The sequence below is a fragment of the Pseudophryne corroboree genome, chromosome 4, assembly GCF_028390025.1.
Source record: "Pseudophryne corroboree isolate aPseCor3 chromosome 4, aPseCor3.hap2, whole genome shotgun sequence".
Lineage (NCBI taxonomy): Eukaryota > Metazoa > Chordata > Amphibia > Anura > Myobatrachidae > Pseudophryne > Pseudophryne corroboree.
Genome location: NC_086447.1, coordinates 538260252 through 538283249, shown reverse-complemented (window position 1 = coordinate 538283249; position 22998 = coordinate 538260252). Strand labels below are relative to the sequence as shown.

Genomic DNA, 22998 nt, shown 5'->3' with positions numbered 1-22998 from the left:
ACACTCACTTATATAATTTTTATAGTTAATAGATCTTCCCCTTACTAAGTGAAAGGAGTATTTGTTTCTCCATGGGGTGGGAACTCTTTGTACCATACTGGTACTTTAATGGATGGTCTAATTGATATCAACCCAATTAATTTACCAGGTCTACCACGTGTTCTAAATTGGTTAGACATTATACCCATTTGAATTGCCTTCACTCCTGAGTCTCTGAGTGTCAGGTTCAAGCTGCTGACCGACGAGGTATGTGCTATATTATAGAGGTTTCTTTAATGATTGGCACTAATGAACTACACCCCCTGTGGGTAGCACTTTGAGTAATTTGTTTGAATTATTCGATCATAGATAAGTGATACCGTCCATAAAGGATGGGTTTCCCTAATAAACATATCATGTGGGTTCACTATACTGATGGTTAATACAATAATAAATGGCTGGTTATAATCAGATCATTTAGTAGAGGATTGTTGTATAGTGGTAACATTGGTGTTTGTTATAGCCAATTCTGTGGCTTTGTTCTGTATCATATACAGAAACCACACGGGTTAGTCATGAGATCTGTTCATTAGTGATCAGACATTAATGATACCAGAATTTTTATAATTATGGGTGTCAAAATAAGATAGGGGTCTATTTATGAACTCATAGGTGTTCTTATAATTAATACCCAATTAATCAATTTATTAGGTTCCTTATGCTTGTGAACCAGTTAGATTCTATACACATATGAATCTTCCCCATATTCGAATATCTGAATGTCAGACTCAAGCTGATGATATATGAGGTATGTGCCGTTCCATTGGATTAATCCCAATCTCTGCCTAATTGAACAAAAAGTGTCCTTTAATTAATAAAGGTTATTAAACGTTTTTTAATTAGGTATGGTCCTCGCTGTATCAATCAAGTCCCATTGAAATATTGAAACGTTGTTCATACATCTTTGAATGACCTTTTATGTGCTCACAATATGTTCTGAAATGAAGAGGTATGTTTTTCACAACCTGTGCTTTTTGGTTCTCTTTTTTCCTCTTTCTTCATGTTATTTATTCTGTTTTCCTCCTCATGTTGCTATGTCATGTTCTTTTGATACCAATATGTCATGTTATATGTGAGTGTAAGATGCTTATTGCTATGTATTTGTTTTGACTTATTATTCTACAATTGTAGATTTTACCCCTGATGAAGTCTTGGAACAAGACGAAATGCGTTGGATTATTTATCTATCTATTATCTGATGTTACCTCCGAATCTACAATAAGGAGGAGGAAATCGTAGTGATATATCTACGCTTTTTCCTCATCACTACAAACTGATTGTTCAAATTGTGCGACAAATGTAAATGTATCAACTCTGTATACTTATGAACATTTGTGTCGGGTTTATATGTTGTTTTAATAAATTTTTATGTTAGTATTTGTTATCTGACGTAATTTATCCGGAGAGTACTGTAAGGGTCCGTTTTTAGGTAGGGCGTTGATATAACTCCCTTGGCGCCATCTCCTCTATTTCGTTTCATATTTTTACACATTTAGTTCCTCCTAACAGGGAACTTAGAGGATACAGGCAGCCATATAATTAATTAATTTTAGTGTTTTATTTGAAATAGCGCAGTGGGAGAGTAATTCTTGTCATATATATATATATATATATATATATATATATATCCCTATATGTACAGTTTTGACATGGACCGGCACTCCCACTATTAAAGAACAATGTGCCCCGGTGCCCTCTGATACAGATAAGTAAGACGAAAGGCAATAAAGCAGTCAGCGGCACTCAGGGTCTTGTTGTAGCAAACGGGTGTATTGAAAAAAATCACTACATGAATCCCAACGTTTCGGGACAAACACGTCCCTTTGTCAAGGTGAATAACAAGTGAAAAGAAGAGAAGGACATACCTTTATACCAAGAAATGGAGACCCCTCAGGTGCTCGTGCGTCCGGCGTCGCCCACTGCTCCCCGGGGAGACCCGGCGTCTTCCGCTTGCATCATCCAGCGGCGTCCGCCGATGCCATGGAGACCGGACAACGCCGGCGCTCCGCATGACGTGCTATAGTAAACAAAAGGAAAAAACAAAGAACAGGCGCACAGATGCTGAATGAATTGATGCCGTGGAACTTGTTCCTGCAGAAATGAACGGGATGATTCAGGAGGTGTAGAAGAAATCCCTCCTAGACCAGAAATTTCCCGTACTAGGAATCTCTGCCTCCATCTATCTGTAGTGTACCTCTGGACATTTTTGACTAGAATATTATTAGCTATAACTCTCAGCCAGCAATGTGCTGTTTTTTCCATTAGCCTCTGCTTTCCAGTCTCTTTCTTCCTGGTACCCGGGACATCTTTTAGCACTCTTTTTAACCTATGTGCACCCTAATCACTTCTACTACTGTGTTCTTCCAAGTATTTTATTTAATCTTGTTACTTACTGGCCAGGCAGACGGACCACATGAGCAGACTACAGTCCCCTTATGCAATGATTTTCATTCATTTCACTCAATTGATTTTCACAGCACTTACACTCATATTCATTTTACCATCACTGACCACCGCGATTCCACTTAGGACCAATCACAGTAGGGCTACTCATCTGCCTCATATGCAGTTATTTACTTATTTTTGCCCTCAGATGTATTCACGTCACCTACAATGCACAAAGGTTTATTTATGCCCTTGAGCACATAGTGTACACCTTTCACAACATGATGTAGACACTCTTTTGGTCCGACTGGCATGGCCAAAGCAGTTTTCGGTAAGGAGCACTATCAATTACAGCATCTGTGCGCTTCTGTTCTTTGTTTTTTCCTTTTGTTTACTATAGCACGTCACGCGGAGCGCTGGCATTGTCCGGTCTCCATGGCACCGGCGGACGCCGCTGGATGACGCAAGCGGAAGACGCCGGGTCTCGCCGGGGAGCAGCGGGCGACGCCGGAAGCACGAGCACCTGAGGGGTCTCCATTTCTTGGTATAAAGGTATGTCCTTCTCTTCTTTTCACTTGTTATTCACCTTGACAAAGGGACGTGTTTGTCCCGAAACGTTGGGATTCATGTAGTGATTTTTTCAATACAGCCGTTTGCTACAACAAGACCCTGAGTGCCGCTGACTGCTTTATTGCCTTTCGTCTATCCCTATATGTATATATATCCCTATATGTATAGGGGTGGTGGGGGGGGGCACCAACATTTTGTCATGCCTCCGGGCGACTGGGGCGAACTTACGCCACTGGTCGTGTCTTCATTGCCCTGCTAAGGTTTAAAGTGTTTTATCATCGCATTGCATTACTGTGAAGGTTTAAAGTGTATCTCTGGGTGTGCGCGCGCTGTGTGTACTTTGTACCCCCAGCGCGGCGTTTGTACGCTAAGTCCGTACAGTGATACGGGACTCCGTACGCAAACAGTGTATAAAGTACGTAGCGTGTGTACTAAGTTTAGCGGCCGCAGCGGCTCCATGGTAAAGTGTATTCTAAGTGTGTATAAGGTATAGCTTTCTTTCCTGTAAGATAATCGGCATTATCAATAGGCCAGGGCATCAGCCGTTCCTTGCCACTCCGTGTCATAAATGGCATATTGGCAAGTTTACATTTCTCCTCAGACGATTTAAAAAATTATTTTGGTTCTCTTTACTGAACTTTGGTTTTTTGGATTTTACACGCCCTCTACTATCACATTGGGCATCGGCCTTGGCAGACTACGTTGATGGCATTTCATCATCTATGTCATGGCTAGTGGCAGCAGCTACAGCAGTAGGAGGAAGCGGTTCTTGATCTTTCCCTATTTTATCCTCCAAAATTTTTGTTCTCCATTATGTTTCTGGAGTTATATAATACAATATGTGGCACAGGAATGACTGATGGCCAGGACACTACCACTGGTCTGATGCAGCACAACACAGCAACACTGTGAGGGACTTGTTGTTGTTGTTATTATTATTATTATTATTATACGGCAGCAGTGGACATATAGCAGCAGCATATACCACTGTGACTGCCTGGTCACTGGAATGACTGATGGCCAGGACACTACCACTGGTCTGATGCAGGACAACACAGCACCTCTGTAAGGGACTTGTACAGCTACACTGGATGTATGGCAGCAGAGGACACCACCACTTTGACTGGTCACTGGACTGCTGCTGCACAAGATCCTTCCCCTGGTCTAATGCAGGACAACACAGCACCACTAAAAGGAACTTATACAGCTACACTGGATATATGGTAGCAGAGGACACCACCACTGTGACTGGTCACTGGTCTGATGCTGCACAAGACACTAACCCTGGTCTGATGCAAGACAACACAGCAAAAATGCAAGGGACTTATACAGCAGCCAGTAGCAATGGGGACATATAGAAGCAGAGGACACCAACACCGTGACTGGCTGGACTGATGCAGCACAATACACTGACTACACTGGACTGGACTGAGCAGCACAACACAGCACAAGACTCGCCACCCCACTTTCCAACCCCCACACAGACACTGAGGATGGAGACACGTCCTCTCACTACACTCTCCGAGACTGGAGTGAAAATGGCCGCAACGCATGACTCCTTATATGGAATCCAAATCCCACAAGAATCCGACAGCGGGATGATGACGTTTTGCCTCGTTCGGGTTTCCGAGTCCGGCGGGAAAACCCGAGCCGGGCTCGGAACCAGACTCGAATGGTGAAGTTCGGTAGGGTTCGGTTCTCTGAGAAACGAACCCGCTCATCTCTAATAGAAATGCATAATTTAATATTCCTACATTTTATAAGGAAAGGACTCTGTTTTAACTGTGCATCATTAATCAGTTTGAAATTCATGCTAAGAATTCTGATATTACCATAAATTTTCTACTGCCTAAAAGAATAGCTAATGGTATCAGCATCTGTCTTCGTACTTGGAGATTAAGGGCATTTTCAGTTCCTCTGTGAAGGAGAGGTTAAACCAGAATATGGCACCAGTGAACTTTTTGTTCTCTCCAATTACAGATTCTATTGTCCAATCTCTTCTAAAATCATGCTTGACTGAACATTCTTATAATCACATAGAGAGCAAATTACTTTAACTTTTGTTACATTACCTGCTCTGCAACACCAAGCTCCCTAATGACAAAAACCTATAAACCGAGAAAAAAAATACACACACTGCCTTATCAGTTTGATGTGATCCAGGCACTGCAAATTTAAATATTGTTTTGGTACCTTAATTCAGACTGGCTAAATAATTATGCATGTTTTTGCTATTTAGAAACTAAAATATTGTCATATCATCTGGTAAAATATGAGACATAGGGCCTTGGTTGGACTGACTCACAGGGGCACAGAGGAAACCCCCGATGGGCCCCACTGTCCGGCCCCCCACCTCCCCTAGGAATCAGGTTTCATACTGTGCACTTGAATTATACATGTTACCTTATACTGCAAAGATATTGCTGTTATAAATCTGGTATATGATTATGCATGCACTAGCAGTATTTGCTATAATATATATATGTATCAAGGGGCCCAGACCATGCTCTCTCTAATGGTTAGCCAAACCTCTGTGGTGGCATTCCACACCCCCTGTGGAGACTGACCACACCCCTAAAAATGGGCCCCTACCACTGCATTCCCCCAGTGTGCCCTTCATGCCCCAGTCCGACACTACATAGGGCCAAATTTAATCAGCTGCAAAATTACTGTGATTCCTATTTTTGCAGCTTTTTTGCTGCAAACACGTGATTTTTGCGGATATGCGCACTCCCTCAAATTGCTTATTCAATTGCAAATACATGAAAACAGGATTACAGTGAAAATTGTTGCTGGCAGTAAAAAGTGAAAAAAAAATGGGTACAGTACATCTGCCTGTACTCTCCAAAAAAGCTAAACTAACATCAGATAACAGTATAAAAGTTTATTATTGGTTATAATAAAAGTATTTCTGGTACTTACATTTTGTCAAATGGCTGTTATATGCATTTTTTTAAAATGTAAAAAAATGATATAAAGCTATTTTTTTCACCAAAATATGTGCTACAATTAAATTTGGGGTACATAAAAATGGATATAAGTATACATTTGGTTTATTAGGGGACTTTAAAAAAAAGTGGAAACAGACCAATTACTCACACTTGCAAGTCTAAAAATGCTTGTACCACTCAAAAAGCACACCAATACACAGTACCTGTTCTTTACCTTGTACTTCAATTTCCACCATTTTTCCCGTTTCACCCCTAAAATGATGTAATTATTGGCCAATTAAAAATGATTAAAAACTTCTAAGTGCTAATTAGTCATTCAGGGGGTGTGCCACGATCCATGCAGTTTCTCCTCCATGCCTGGGGTGGCGCTCTCTGCTCTGGTGCTCAGCACTCTGCTATGTATCTGCAGCTTGGTAATTAGCTGTTACCACAGCTGTGAGCAGCACCTGAACTCACTATATAGGCCAGCCACACAGGCTTCCAGTTACCAGTTCATCGTGTCAAGGTTGTCTCAGTTCCTGTTCTTGGTTATGCTGGTCTCTACTGCTAAAACCATCCATAGTACTGCCAGGCTCCAACAGCTATCCTGCTACAGTGCAATCCCATTATCCTGCTACGTTGCATACTCTACTACAGTGCTATTCTGTGAACCTTTTACAGTGCAACCCTGCATTCTCTGCTCAAGTGCATCCTGCTACTGTGCTAACCTTCTACAGTGCAATCCTGCAACCCTGCATACTCTGCTCAAATGCATCCTGCTATGGTGCTAACATTCTACAGTGCAATCCTGCAACCCTGCATTCTCTGCTCCAGTGCATCCTGCTATGGTGATAATTCTGCTACAGAACAATTCTATTACAGTGTCTATACAGTCTACAGTGTTACAAGTGCCTTCACAGTCCACAGTGTCTCAAGTGTTTCCACAGTCTACACCGGTTTCATGTAATCACAGTCTTCAGTGTGTCCGTGTACTCACAGTCTCCTGGCATCCCGTGTACCCACATTTTCCAGCGTCTCTGTGTCCCCTCTGTTCCCAGCATCACAAGTGAGTTTCCCATCCCAGTATCACAAGTGTGTTCCCAAGTATCCAGTACTGCCAAGTACTTCCCAGACTCCCAGCATTGCAAAGTGCAATTCCAGTTCTCCCTCTCATTTTGTGTTCTCCAATCATTCATGGTTTTTACTTATTGTTTACAGTTGTACACTGCTTTACCCTGCATAAATAAACCTGCTATTGTACTGAGAACATCAGTCCCTGTGAATATGTTCCTATAGAGGGAATTCCAAACAGATTCTGACAGGGTGTCACGGGTACAGAACCAAAACCCGACATGTTTAACTTAAAATAGGGATTTCCCCAAGTTTATCACATGCTCAAGTGGCAGATGTAAGGGGCACAACTACTGTGGACATTTTGTTTGTTAGCAGCACAACCACTGTGGGCATTATATGTGTAAGTGGCACTACTACTGTGGGCATTATATGTGTAAGCAGCACAACCACTGTCGGCACTATATGTGTAAGTGGTATTACCACTGTGGGTATTATATGTGTAATCAACACTACTATTGTGGGCATTATATGTGTAAGCAGCACAACCACTATGGGCATTATATGTGTAAGCGGCATTACCACTGTGGGTATTTATATGTGTAATCAGCACTACTATTGTGGGCATTGTATGTGTAAGCAGCACAATCACTATGGGCATTATATGTGTAAGCAGCACTACTATTGTGGGCATTATATGTGTAAGCAGCACTGCTATTGTGGTCATTATATGTGTAAGCGGCACTACTACTATAGGCATTATTTGTGTGAGGGGCACAACTACTGTCGCCATTATATGTGTAATAGGCACAACCACTGTGGGCATTATATGTGTAAGCGGCCCTATTACTGTAGGCATTATGTGTGTAAACAGAACTACTACTTTGGGCATTATGTATGTAAGCCACAATACGACTGTCAGCTTTATGTGTGTAAGGGGCACTACTACTGTGGGCATTATATATTAGGGAAACTACTGTGTGGTGTAATGTGTATAAGGGGTACTACTTTGTATTGTAACATGAATAGGGGACTTGGCATACACTTACTGACTGAGATGGGGGATTATTTGAGGAAGGGGGGCCCCAAATCAGTGCCTTACTTAGGTCCCCATGAGGTCTAACTCTTCCTCAGGATAGATAGTAGCCAATCAAAAAAGCAACATTCTTGCAGACTCTTGGAAATAGCAGCAATGTCCCTTACTCCCTGAAGAGTCTACCACTCTTCCTGAATACACCTTACCCACATTATGTAACTGTTATGTGCTTGGGGAAATATATCATTATATTAATATACATTCAATTTCCCTGCATTGGTTATAAGGCATAATGATCCCTATGGCTAGTGCTACATGCATTTTCAAATAAGGGTTATCAAGGCCACTTAATATGGGACTACATGTGAGTAGAAGACAATACATGAACAAGCCCTGAATAGTATCACTGTGTTTTCAGAAACAAGTAAATCGTACTGAGTAACAACTGCAACAATGATCAGGCGGAACACTACATGTCCACTTTAATGTTGCGCTTGTAGGTGTTGCTTTCACAATCTCCCTGAAATGCTTTTTCAAAAGCAGGCTAGTATAACAACAAACAATGTTGCCCTGCAGGTGGGGCATATTTAAAATGTGCAAAGTTTTTTTTAGAAATGGGCTTAAAGTGGTCCTGAAGAGGTGGGGGAACTCATCCTCCCAATCAACCCCCCCCCCCCCAATGCGCTGAACGCGTGCAATACAAAAAGGGGTGTGGCCTCACAATGGAGGGGCTTAGCCACACAATAGTACCGCAATTCAAAATAACGTCTTATTCACATTGCCCCACATACAAGTACCCTTTACACACACAATGCCCACAGTAGCAGAGCCCCTTACACACACAATGCCCACAGTAGCAGTGCCGCTTGCACACACAATGCCCACAGCAGTGCCCCTCCCACCCTGTAATTTTAGATGTGGTGCACAGTATAGCAGGATGTTGAACAACCTTTGTTCACCTCTCTTATGTCTTCTATGTGTCCCTTCTGCTTTCTTATGTTTTCTTTGTCTGTCACTCTCCTCATGTGTCCATATCTTCTTCATTCTTTGTGTCTGATCACCTGCATCTTTCTTTTTTTTAACTTACCCTTTACACCTCTCACTCCCTGCTACCTCTTCAGCCTCTGCTTCTATCTCTCCCCCATACACCTCTTACTATCCCATCTCACCCCTGCTCATCTCACCCGCTGTTCCTCTCACTCCATATCACCCTCTCCTTCTCTCACCCCCATCTCCTCTCACTCCATCTCATCCTCTGCTACTCTCACTCCCCACCTCACCCCCTGCTCCTCTCACTCCATCCCACCCACTGCTCATCTCACCCCCTGTTTCTCCCCCCCCATCTTACACACTGCGACCTGAGAGCCTGGAGCATCGGGTCCCAGCTGCAGTGTAAAGCTGGCAGCGGCCGCCAGACAGGACTCACGGACCGCTGCTATTCAAAAGAAGAGGCTGCCCAGCCGCACTTTGAAACTGGCACTGATTGCGCACAAATGACAAGCGGCAGCTTCTCATTGGATGGCAGTCCGTGAGCCATGATTGGCTCACATCACATTTTAAAATAGCAGTTCCACCCCATTCCGGCTCACTTTAACCCCTGAGGAGTGGCGTGTCTTAGCATAATTCTACATTACAGAGTAAAATTAAGTCTGCTCATTATATGTTCACTACATGCAGAAGCAACTATTATTTTCCCTTCATGCAACAATTAAATACATTTGCATGCCTTGCTCTGCAACAGGGTTAATTCCAGGAAGAAATTGCTCCTGTTTTGCTCCATTTTTTGTGAAATGCTCCTGACTCTGACATACTGTGTGATGTAAAGTAAATATCAGCTCATACTGTGTTGTGTAATGTGAATATCAGCTCAAACTGTGTGGCATAATGTGAATATCAGTTCATACTCTGTGGCATAATGTGAATTCCTGGTCATGCCCTGTGGCATAATCTGAATTTTGGCTCATACTGTGTGGTGTAATGTGAATATCGGCTCATATTCTGTGGTGTAATGTGAATGTTAATATCAGCTCATACTGTGTGGCGTAATGTGAATTTCAGTTCATACTGTTTGGCATAATGTGAATCTGTGTGGTATAGTGTGAATATCAGCTCATACTGTGACATAATGTGAATTTGGCTCATACTCTGTGGCATAATGTGAATTTCAGCTCATAGGGTGTGACTTAATGTGAATTTCAGATCATACTGTGTGGCATTATATGAATGTTGGCTCATACTGTGTGATGTAATGTGAATTTCGGTGCATGCTGTGTGGCATAATGAGAATTTTGGGTCATGCTGTGTGGCATAATGTGAATTTTGGCTCATACTGTGTGGTATAATGTGATTTTTGGCTCATACTGTGGGGTGTAATGTGAATATCAGCTCATATTGTGTGGTGTAATGTGAATGTGGCTCATAATGTGTGGTGTAATGTGAATTTTGGCTCATACTGTGTGGTGTAATGTGAATATCAGCTCATACTGTGTGGTGTAACATGAATTTTGACTGATACTGTGGGGTGTAATGTGAATATCAGCTCATACTGTGTGGTGTAATGTGACTGTGGCTCATAATTTGTGGTGTAATGTGAATTTTGGCTCATACTGTTTGGTATAATGTGAATATCGGCTCATACTGTGTGGCGTAATGTGAATGTGGCTCATACAGTGTGGTGTAATGTGAATTTCGGCTCACACTGTGTGGTGTAATGTGAATTTCGGCTCATACTGTGGTGTAATGTGAATATCGGCTCATACTGTGTGGCGTAATGTGAATGTTGCTCATACTGTGTGGTGTAATATGAATTTCGGTTTATACTATGTGGCGTAATGTGAATTTTGTCTCATACTGTGTGGCATAATGTGAATTTCGGCTCATACTGTGTGGGGTAATGAGAATTTTCGGCTCATACTGTGTGGCATAATGTGAATAAGAGGCACTACTGTCAGTAGCTGGTGAGCAGGTGGACATGTGTGACAAATGCTGGTGTCCTGCAGAGAGGGGTCTGATGGCATAGAGAGAGGCAGATGTGGCTCTAATGGCACATGTGTAAATTATAAACCTTACTTGTGTTATATTAAAACTGAGACATATTTTTCAGAGTGGTCCACTCAAAATCAGGGTGTAGTTGCTGGGTGGTGCAAGAGGTGGGGTGTGTGGGGAGGGGAATGCATATGCAGTACAGCCACTCGATCAGGGATAGGATGGTAAGGTGTAAGCAGCTATGGGGTGCAGAGGCAGCTAGGACTTAGGGTTATGCTGTAGCAGACAGTCAGTACTGGCCGGCGGTCACACCATTTTGTTTTATTTTATTTATCTGGGGTATATTATATCTACTTTATTATCAGGAACTAACAAGAAATTAGATTAAGCCATGTGATTTTACTGCAAGAATGTAAAATAGTTCTAGACATGTCCCTGTGTGGTGCTAGACACACCTAAAAGAAAAAAAAACCTGTCTTTGCATGAAAAAATGGTTGAAGCTTGATCGATCTGCTAGCATTTTATTATAGCCACAGAACTCAGAGACACACTGGCTACTCAGGTGTGAAATTCCTCTTGACCAGGGCTAGTTTAATTAACCCAGATCCAGAGCTATGGCCAGAAAGGTGTTAAGCCCTTCCTTGTCTGTGTCTTCTCAGAACTGGCCATTTGTTTATACAAGAACCATGACCAGAGCTTCAAAGGCTATTAGAAGATAAGGCCAATTGCCCCTGAGAGAGTGGCTGGGAAGCCCAGTATGAGCGAACACTCAATACCTTCTCTGGCTTTGGAAGAGTTAAAATGAACTCTTCAGAGGGAGGGAGCAGAAGGGGCAGCCTGAGTTTTAAATAGGAGAAACACAGACTGCACTTTGTCCATTATCAAAGAAGCGAGTCAGGAGAAGCATCCTGGCTCTGTTATGTCCCAATCATATCTGAAGAGGCTTCACTTCATCCCATCGTTCCACTCTGCATGTGTTAGGATCGGTGGGTTTTATCTCCCTATTTTTATTGAAACTCTTTACTTGTGTGACTTTGACTTTTTATCATTATATTTTGTAGCTTTCTTTTCTGTAACATAAGCTTTGAAGTGTTTTACTTAAATTAAATAATCTAATTTTAGCTCTGGTTTCTGTTGTGTATCCAACCCAGCTCTCCGAAAGAGGCGTTACCAAAATATTAATAATTCTGGGTGCAGGCAAAAGCCATAAGTTTGCCTTGGGTCATACCCTAAACGTTTGTACTTTGGCTGGTGGCAGTGACCGTGTTGAAATTAATGCACGCGCTCAGGTATTCAGTAATGGTGTCACGTGGCAGGTATTCACAGATTGGCGTATCTGGGAAATCACCATGCCTAGGATCGTGACAATCTGGTGGCAAGCAGTGGGATATTTAAAAAAGTAATTTTTGTTTTTATTTGGAACACTTAAGTGAATGCAATTCACCAGATACCAGAACTCAAAGCTTATAGTAGTAAAAGTCACGCAGTAAAAACTATTTCTGTTGCCCACCCCTGTTATTTTATTTTTTAGAAGTAACTGCAGAGAAATGGCAGCTACTTATGAGAGGAGGTCGATCCATGACCTTGTGGAAAGCAATACAGAGCATCGGGATGTCGGCAGACCTGTACTGGGTGAGAGTGCATCAGTGGGGGCTAATGCGTTAGCCTGGGATGTACCGCATACTGGACAATTACGTACTGAGGAGCATGATACTGCAAAGTTGGACTTTGATGTGGACTCTGATATCAGTGTGGGCCTTCATGGAATGGCCTTAAGGATGGATCAATATCTACAATCGGCTCTGAAGTATGTGAAAGAGCCAGATGCAGCGACGGCACTGCACCATATGGAGCAGTTTATTGCACAAGAGAAAGCTGCTATGGAAATGGAGGTTGCAGAATGCCAGGCTACTCTGTAGAGAGAGGCAGCTGCTGTAGAAAAGGAGGCTGAATGCAAGTTCCAGTTGGAGTTAGCTGAACTCTACTGGCAGCCCGTGGCCAGAAACGCAAACCTAAATCAATTGCGTTGTGACCAATTCCCCGTGCTGGAACAGACAGAGAAGGCCAAGTAAATTCCAGCTGTGTTTCACAGAACCAACTGACCATGGACTTTACAACGGATGCCCGACAGAGGTCTGACACCTCTGCCAGTTCCAGGGAGACGGCAGAAAGTGCAGCAGCCAGGAAGGCTGCAGGGCACCCATCCGAGACAGCATCAGAAGAGCAATGGGGGTATGCTGCTAAACACTCAGATGACCTGTTTTCCAGGATGAGTACAGAGGAACTAACCAATGAATGTCAGCTGCAAGGTATCTCCTGCCGCAACAATTCCCGCAGGGAGATGATCACACAGCTCACCTATGCACAGGACGATGAGAGCAATGCCTTCAGCCAGTATCATGCAGAGTTTCTCAGCTGGGGTCCTGATGCAAGTCCTGCGACACTCCTTAGAGAACTGGCGGACTGTTTTCAATTAGCGCAGCAAGAGGCCTGTTATTGGGGAAAGCTCATTACCACATTTTGGAAAGATCAGTGCCGCTGGGTAGATGCTGAAAGGCATCGCCTACAACAGCTTGTTACCAGCTTTGGAAACAAAGGCCCAGCCTACCTGGGTACCCCACGAGGAAATGGTACCCCTTCCTGCTATAGTCATTGTGGAACCTGCTCCTGAGACATTGCATTACAAGGCCTAGTTTAAACTGCTGGGAGAAGCTGAGGAGGTAAGCAGCATGCTCCCACCAGCTGCCCAAGATTTGTTGCTGGAGGAGGCTGACTGTGAAGTAAACATACTCATTGAAGAGACTATGTCTGATAGAGAGGTCAGATTGTTTGTCATTATTTACACAAATGTGTGTGGGACTACTGACTTGGGACGTTTACTAACGCCACATATATCTGCAAATGTTGTCCCCGCTGCCTCTAACCCTGTTGAGCCATATGATGCATCTCAGTTAGTATGTAAAAATGCTGAACATTGCAATGTTGTGATTCTGGGTGAAGCTCCTGAGATGATCTGTGATAATGTTGCATCTGTTAAGGTGATAGAGATAGGGGAGTGTGAGAAGGAGACAGGTATCTTTGTTAATTCTTGTCCCTATGTGGAATTATACGGAAGCCCCAATTTAGTCAGAAACGAGTTAACATCCCCTTATAGTGGTAGGTGTACTGCTGGTGATGTCATTCATGTTACTGTGCTAGATGTTAACCCTGTTCTTCCATTGACATCTGGTCATGACATGGGGCCAGGGGACACTGATTGCACAAATGGGACAGATCTGGATGGGATGCGGGCAGAGTATGGGACTGACAATAAGGAATTTTCTTTTGCTAGGATTCCTGCTAACCTCGCTTCCCTTCAGGTACCCCAGGATGCCCGCCCACAAAGGGGTAAACGTGAAGGATGATAGTAATGTGCCTGATTTGATAAATGCCATGTTGTCAACTTGCTCAGATAACCACATTCCTTCCCAGGAACCATGGGATACAGATATTAAGCAGTTGCCTAATTGTAGGAAAGCAGAAATGATCCCATGTAGTGTTGAATATGCTAATGTTATTCTCAAAGTACTACGTGAAGATCCACCAGGTCGAGATAATGGTGTCGATATTGATAATGTATTGTCTAGTACCAATGTGGGAAATGTTGTATCTAGAGATGTGCGGCTGGCACTTTTCATGTTTTGTGTTTTGGTTTTCGTTCTAATTCCACTTTTGTGTTTTGGTTTTGGCTTGGTTTTGCCAAAACCACACTTTCGTGTTTTGATCTGGATGATTTTTGAAAAGAAAAAAAAATGTCTAAAATCACAGAATTTAGGGGTAATTTAGATACTACGGTATTATTAATCTCAATAACATTAATTTCCACCTATTTCCAGTCTATTCTGAACAACTCACACCTCACAATATTGTTTTTAGGCCAAAAGATTGCCCTGAGGTGGCTGTATGACTAAGCTAAATGACACAAGTGTGTGGCACAAACACCTGGCCCATCTAGGAGTGGCACTGCAGTGTCAGACAGGAGGGCAGATATAAAAAAGGCCCCAAACAGCACATGATGCGAAGAAGAAAAAGAGGTGCACCGAGGTTGCTGTATGACTAAGCCAAGCGACACAAGTGTGCAGCACAAACACCTGGCCAATCTAGGAGTGACACTGCAGTGTCAGACAGGATGGCACTTTTCAAAAACTAAGCCCCACACAGCACCTCATGCAAAGATGTAGAAGAGGTGCAATGAGGTGGCTGTATGACTAAGCCAAGCGACACAAACAATTGGCCCATCTAGGACTGGCACTGCAGTGGCAGACAGGAGGGCAGATATAAAAAAAAGGCCCCAAACAGCACATGATGCAAAGAAGAAAAAGAGGTGCACCGAGGTTGCTGTATGACTAAGCTAAGTGACACAACCACCTGGCCCATCTAGTAGTGTCATGCAGTGGCTGAATGTCAAAAGTGGGCCTCAATTGTTCGGTCCACTGACAGCATCTCCTGCACACATCTGTCATGTTTAAAAAAATTCTGCAATTGGTGGACTTATACAGCAGTACCTTAGTACTAATACGGCAGTACCCCTGGACTCCTACGGCAGTGTCAGACAGTATGGCACTTTTCAAAAACTAGGCCCCAAACAGCACTTCATGCAAAGATGTCAAAGAGGTGCAATGAGGTAGCTGTATGACTAAGCCAAGCGAAACAAACATTCCCACTGGATTTATACGTCCAAATCACTGGAATTAAATAGAAAAATCCCTGGAATTATACGTCCAGATCACTGGGATTAAAGGGCAAAATCACTGGAATTATACGTCAAAATCACTGGATTTATACTGCAAAATCACTGGAATTATATGTCCAAATCACTGGAATTATATGTCCAAATCACTGGAATTAAATGGCACAATCACTGGATTTATACTGCAAAATCACTGGAATTATACGTCCAAATCACTGGAATTATACGTCCAAATCACTGGAATTATACGTCCAAATCACTGGAATTATACGTCCAAATCACTGGAATTATATGTCAAAATCACTGGAATTAAACATACAAATCACTGGAATTAGACGTCCAAATCACTGGAATTAGACGTCCAAATCACTGGAATTAGACGTCCAAATCACTGGAATTAGACGTCCAAATCACTGGAATTAGATGTCCAAATCACTGGGATTATACGTCCAAATCACTGGAATTAAATGGCAAAATCACAGGAATTAAATGGTAAAATGGAGGTTGAGGGCTTCCATCGTCATGTGAAGCTGAACCACTAGTCATGAACATAGGCCAGGGCCTTAGCCGTTCCTTGCCACTCCGTGTCGTAAATAGCATATTGGCAAGTTTATGTTTCTCCTCAGACCATTTACATTTCTTTTTTTTGGGTATTTTTACTGAACTTTGGCTTTTTGGATTTTACATGCCCTCTACTATCACATTGGGCAGACGATGTTGATGGCATTTCATCATCTATGTCATGACTAGTGGCAGCAGATTCAGCACTAGGAGGAAGTGGTTCTTGATCTTTCCCTATTTTATCCTCCAAATTTTTGTTCTCCATAATTTTTCTGGAGTTATATAACACAATGGGGGTCAATCCGAGTTAATCGCTAGCTGCCGTTGTTCGCAGCACAGCGACCAGGCTAAAAATCGGCATTTCTGCGCATGCGCGATGTACGGGTACAAAGTCCTTTGTGGTTTTGCACAGGTTCTAGCGAAACTTTCAGTCGCACGGCAGAACGCAGGAAGATTGACATGAAGTGGGCATTTCTGGGTGGCAACCGACCGTTTTTAGGGAGTGCCTAGAAAAACGCAGGCGTGTCGGGGAAAACGCAGGTGTGGCTGGGTGAACGCTGGGCGGGTGTGAGACGTCAAAAGCCGTCCCTCTAGTTAGAATCAACGCAAATGAAGAGTAACTACAGGGCTGGTCTTGTTTTGCACAAAATGATTTTGCAGCCGTTCTGCTGCACAAGCGTTTGCACTTCTGCAAAGTGAAAATACACTCCCCGGTTGGTGGCGACAATGCGTTTGCACTGCTGCTAAAAGTAGCTAGTGAGCGATCAACTCGGAATGACTCCCAATAGGCGGCACAAGACAGTGTACCCCTACACCTCAGTGGGCAAACCCTGTAAAAATTATTTGGATTAAATATTAATAACCCCTTTATTTGGAGTAAATAATACACAGCACAGGACAGCACCACTGAACTTATATGGCACCACCACTGGACTGATGCAGGACGACACAGCGCCACTGCAATGGACTGGATTTATACAGCAGCACTGGACATATGGCAGCAGAGAACACCACCACTGTGACTGGTCACTGTACTGACTGATGCACAGGACACTAGCACTGGTCTGATGCAGGACAACACAGCAACACTGTAAGGGACTTGTTATGATTATACAGCAGCACTGGACATATGGCAGCAGAGTATACCACTGTAACTGCCTGGTCACTGGAATGACTGATGGCTGATGCACAGGGCACTACCACTGGTCTGATGCAGAACAACACAGCAACACTGTAAGGGACTTGTTATTAATTATTATACAGCAGCACTGGACATATAGCAGCAGAGTATACCACTGTGACTGGTCACTGGAATGACTGATGGCTGATGCACAGGACACTACTACTGGACGGATGCAGCACAATACACCACCACTGAACTGATGCAGCACAACACATCACCAATGGACTGGACTTATACAGCTGCACTGGACATATGGCAGCAAGGGGACACAACCACTGTGACTAGACAAATACAGCACAAGACACGTATGCCATTGGCGTTTCTATAATGGGTGCAATGGGTGCGGTGCACATGGGCCCCTGGGTCCAGGGGGGCCCACACCAGACCCATTGCACCCATTTTAATACTTACCTTTCCGGAGTCGAGCGCTGGGAGCTGCAATCGTGGCGGAAATCGAGCTGCCAAAATGGCCACTGCGCATGCGCGGTAGCCAAATTGGTCTCCGGATCATGGCGGGCGCCATGTTTCCGGAGACCTGTGCATGCACAGTAGACTCCGGCACAATGCCGGAGTCTACAGCGCCGTACAGAGGAGGGGGCCCACCCGGAGGTGCACACGAGCCCTCTCCTCTGTAGAAACGCCCCTGACGGACACTGAGAGACCGGAGACACGTCCTCTCTCTACATTCACCAATGCCGGAGTGAAAATGGCGGCGACACGCAGCTCCTTATATGGAATTCAAACCCAGCGAGAATCCGACAGCGGGATTATGACATTTTTGCTCGTTCTGGTTTCCGAATCAGTCGGGAAAACCCAAGCCTGACTCGGATCCGGGCTCAAATGGCGAAGTCCGGTAGGGTTTGGTTCTCTGAGAACCGAACCCACTCATCTCTAGTTGTAACATGCATAAGGAGTGACCCGGTGGGTCCGGTATACATTGTTGATATGCCAGTTAGGGGTGCTGCCAGGGGAGAATCGGAAGAAGGGTCTGTGTGGACAGCTGCTGTCACTACTCACTCCCAGCACAGGGAGAAGGAATCCATCACTGCCGCTTCCCCCCTAAACCCCCTCCCTTCAAGCAGGCACACAAACACAGGCACCAGACAGGGGTCCATTCCCCTCACTGAGAGCTCAACAGAGAGTGTGTCTTTCAAATCTGAATTGATAACGGACACCTCTCCTGAGACTCTTAGTGCTACAATCACAGCGAAGAGAGCTGGCAGACAGGATGTGACTATGGGAGGTAATGTCAGGCTGGGGATGGTGTCCTGGGCTGCTGTGGAAAGCTTGGCTTTCCAGGCAGAACAGAGAACCGACCTTGTACAGAGTGAGCTTACCCTTTTCCCAGTGAAGAGGGGGGATGGTCAGTCAGCTCAGGAAGGAGATTGTCAAGACAAGGTGTTTTGGGAAGGTGACATAGCTGTATGTCCCACTGTACGTAGTGCTGAGGAAACTCCCCTCACCTGTGGTAAAATTAACCCTGCAGCATCACGAGTACCAGGAGGGGAGGGAAACAAAGTCTTTAGAACAATACTTGATATGAGTTCTATCATACTCGTTGTGGTCAGCCTTATGCTGTTTAAAGAAACTTTGCCACATCTGATAGGGATGGCCCAAAGCCATCTTAAGGCTGCCCAAGCCAAGCGGAAGCTGTGGAATGTCTGCAGTGTAGAAGAGTGCACATTTGGGGTGGGGCAGAAGGCTCTGGTAGTGGCCCCAGTTAGGCAAAACAAACTGCAGGCTGCAGGGGAGAATCCATACCTTGTAGTCCAATGCACAAATGGGGTGCACTGTGTCATTGCCAGAAAGGAGGGCAAGAGGAGACATAGCTTCTCCCATATCAGTGTGCTCACAGACTACTGGGCCAGGGACACGTGTGCCAGCAGTTTGCAGCCTCCTGGAAGAGGATCAGGAACCATGCCCCTTACCCACCCTAGCAGCGGCTGCATCAGGAGGTACCCTGACAGATGCCCAGTGTGGAGAGTAGCTGACAGAGGTGCAGTGAAGTCAGGTGTCTGATGCCTTGCTCCCCTACCAGACCTGCTTCACAGGGAGGCTAGTAAAAATGTGCCTAGGCACCCACCAGGTAGATCCAGGTCACCACACACCCCTGAGACAGTCAGAGTACAGAGGCACATTGGGTGTGTTGCATGCAATACAGCAGGAGGTGGATTAGATGCTAAACCTAGGGGTAATACAGAAGTCCTGGAGTTCATGGGCTATGCCCGTAGTACTGGACCCAACATGGGAACTGCGATGATCTGTCTCAACAGGGAGACGACAGCAGTCCATCCAGGCAAGGTACTGACAATTGTCAGGGCACAGCATAGAGACTGCGGCTTCAGGTGCCAACTGCTCTCATGCTGATTTTAGAAAGGGGAGGTATCATGATTGGACGCCATTCTGACGCCAGAATGTGCATAACTACAAATAATATTGTATTGTCTGTGTTGGAAATGTCTTCTCAGGACAAATGGAAGAATAGTACTTGCCTGGCTAGTATCTCGTTACAGATCACCATCCGTTGCACTGGTTACATAGAGTCGCAGGTGACAACGGCAAGCTGCTCCGGGAGAGCTTGATATTGCAACAATATAACTTCACCATTCATCACAGACAGGGGGGTGTCTGTGAGGGAGACAGTAACTGCAATGAACTGTCTCGCCAGGGAGAGGGCAGCAGCCCATCCAGGCCAAGTACTGACAGTTGTCAGAATACAGCATAGGAGACTACAGCCTGATGTGCCACTGCTCCCATGCTGATCTTAAATGGGGAGTTGTCATGATCCAGGCTATTTCAAGTAGAAATAGGCCTGTTAAAATCAATGTATGTGACATCAATATTCTGATAGATGTATCAATGTATCAGTGTGTGATAACTGTCTTTGCATGTCAAATGTTTGAAGTTTGATTGATCTGCTAGCATTTTATTACAGCCACAGAACTCAGAGACACACTGGCTGCTCAGGTGTGAAATTCCTCCTGACCAGAGCTAGTTTAATTACCCCAGAACCTGAGCTATGGCCACAAAGGTGTTAATCCCTTCCTGGTCTGTGTCTTCTCAGAACTGGCCATTTGTTTACACAAGAACCATATATAGTGGAAGTTCATCAAGAGAACGTAAGCTTGACCCACACTGCTGTGTTTTTTACTTTCTAAAGTGGTTTACAGCAGATCCTGTGATAAAAATCTTAATCTAATCCAATATGCATTATACAAAGTACAGTAGATTTATACCGCAATACATGTCTGTAATAGGTTCGGATGACAACACTTTTGAGAGAATGGCATTACTCTTAGAAGTGGAAGCTCGAAAATGAGAGAGAGAAGAGAGGATGGTTACAATAAATCTCACTCCTGTGAGTCCAATGATACTGCAACAACCTGCACAACAAATGTCACCACCAGTAGTAGTCCCTACCTCTCCTCCACTAGACCAGGGGCAAATGCAGGATTTCTAGAGGGGGGGTTTTAAATGCAATGTCCCACTCTGCAGAACATCGGAGCAAGTTCAGGAGTCTGGTGAAGAACCTAGAGTGAACCCTGGGCATTAATGTACACATTGGTCTTTTTATACACTGGATAGTGTATGAAACACAGTATTAAAATTTAACATTATAGATGGTCTAAAGATCTATGGTTAGTTTTCCAATATGTGTGGAACAACCTCCCTGCCGAGTTCTTTCAAAAAGTGTGTGCAAGTGTACCTAGAAGAATTGATGCTGTTTTGAAGGCAAAGGGTAGTCAAACATTCCTATTTTGCAGCATTTTTTTCACACCTGCCTAAAACTTTTGCACAGTACTATTTATATATATATATATATATATATATCAGACGTTAGGTCCACACTCACGTTTATCGGATTTCTTGCTGGGGTGCCTTCCAAAGCTGGCGATCTTTAAACAGAGTCACCAGCAAATTGCATAGACGTAGAGAAATGGAAGCACTCACCAGTCTTCATTATAGCAGTGATTTATTGAAATTCATGTCAGACAGAGCATCGACGTTTCGGTCCTCACTTGGACCTTTGTCAGGATAATTATACAGTGGAACGGACAGCCTTATATACCCAGTGTATACCCACCCACTATTCAGTAAAAACCAATCACAGTGAAAAACATATTAATCATTTAAAAACACACACATGAGTGGGTGATCACGTTACAGCACTTAACGTGTCACCATCACACCTGCATACACACCTTTAGCCATAGAAGACTTCCCTGTGTCCAGCGTACTCTCATGCTGACTGGCGTGCGTTCCACCGCCGCCATCAGCTGTTCATTGGGACCCAGAACGCCGGGGACTCAGCTCACGGCTGCGTCTCCCTCCGGCGACGTCACTTCCTGTCTGTGGAACGCATATCCGCTCCCGATCCCGGAAGCATATGCGTTCCACTGCGTACCAATACATCTAAGGATACTGTATGTGTGCTGATTTAGCAGCATCGCTGTAAATCCCATAACAACGCTGGTGAATGAATAAATGAGGATATAGAATATTAAATCAGTATCAATGATGGTACTCAGAAAGTTATTTTGTTACTCAGAAAATTATTTTTGTGAGGGGACACAGGGAATATCTCCATAGTGTCCGGGCGTATATACTCATGGTTAATACATAGATACAACTAAAAAACTATTCCATGTACATCAATGTGCATATAAATAAGTTATGCATAGATCCATATTAAAAAACATGGATCCATGCATACGTATCATACACCTAACCTAAGAATGGACAACAATCCCTAAGAGAAATAAGTGAAAAAATCAATGAAAAAATCATTAAAAAGGCTACAAACCTTCACGGAAGCGGACCTTATTGCACAATCCCAAAAAAAGAGGGGGAAAAAAAGGGAAAAGGAAAAAATGTATATATCAAAAAAGAAGAATGAATAAAAATTAAAGTCATGTTGGGTTTGAGAGTTCCTTGTCAGTTCAAGAACACACTGTATTGGATGCCATCATTCAGGCCTTTAGGTCGTATGGTGTCCAATCGATAAATCCAACCGGCTTCACATTTTAGAAGCATCTTACCACGGTCACCGCCCCTCCTCGGTTGGTCCACTCGGTCAATAATCATGCTCCTTAGTGATGCTAACGAGTGACGAGCTTCCACAAAGTGTCTAGCAACTGGCTTATCGGAGCTCCCATTTTCCAGTGCAGACCTGATAGATAAACGGTGATTCGCCATCCTCTCTCGGAATGGGCGTATTGTTTTTCCCACATATATTAAGGAACAGGGGCATATAAGAATATATATCACAAAGTCGGTGGTACATGTCACCCTGTGTCGTATATATATCTTCTTTCCAGTATGGGGATGGTGGAAGAATTCACCAGTCATCATGCTCCTGCATGTTGTGCAATTTATGCATCTATAGCAACCCATCTTTCTAGGTTGAAGCCACATCACTGGAGGTTTTGGAGATGCTCTGTCTGGTTGCATAAGAATATCTTTCAGGTTTTGTGCTCGTCTAAAGCTCATCAACGGCTTATCTGGTAAT

The 22998-nt window shown here is 43.9% G+C and overlaps 1 long non-coding RNA gene across 1 annotated transcript; it reads left to right on the top strand.

Annotated features, from left to right (window-relative positions):
- LOC134911586 (uncharacterized) lies at window positions 1-1380 on the top strand. Its single transcript, XR_010176699.1, has 4 exons — window positions 1-246; window positions 691-787; window positions 883-988; window positions 1171-1380. It is a non-coding gene; the product is annotated as an uncharacterized LOC134911586 (long non-coding RNA).
- Window positions 1381-22998: the final 21618 nt, after the last annotated feature.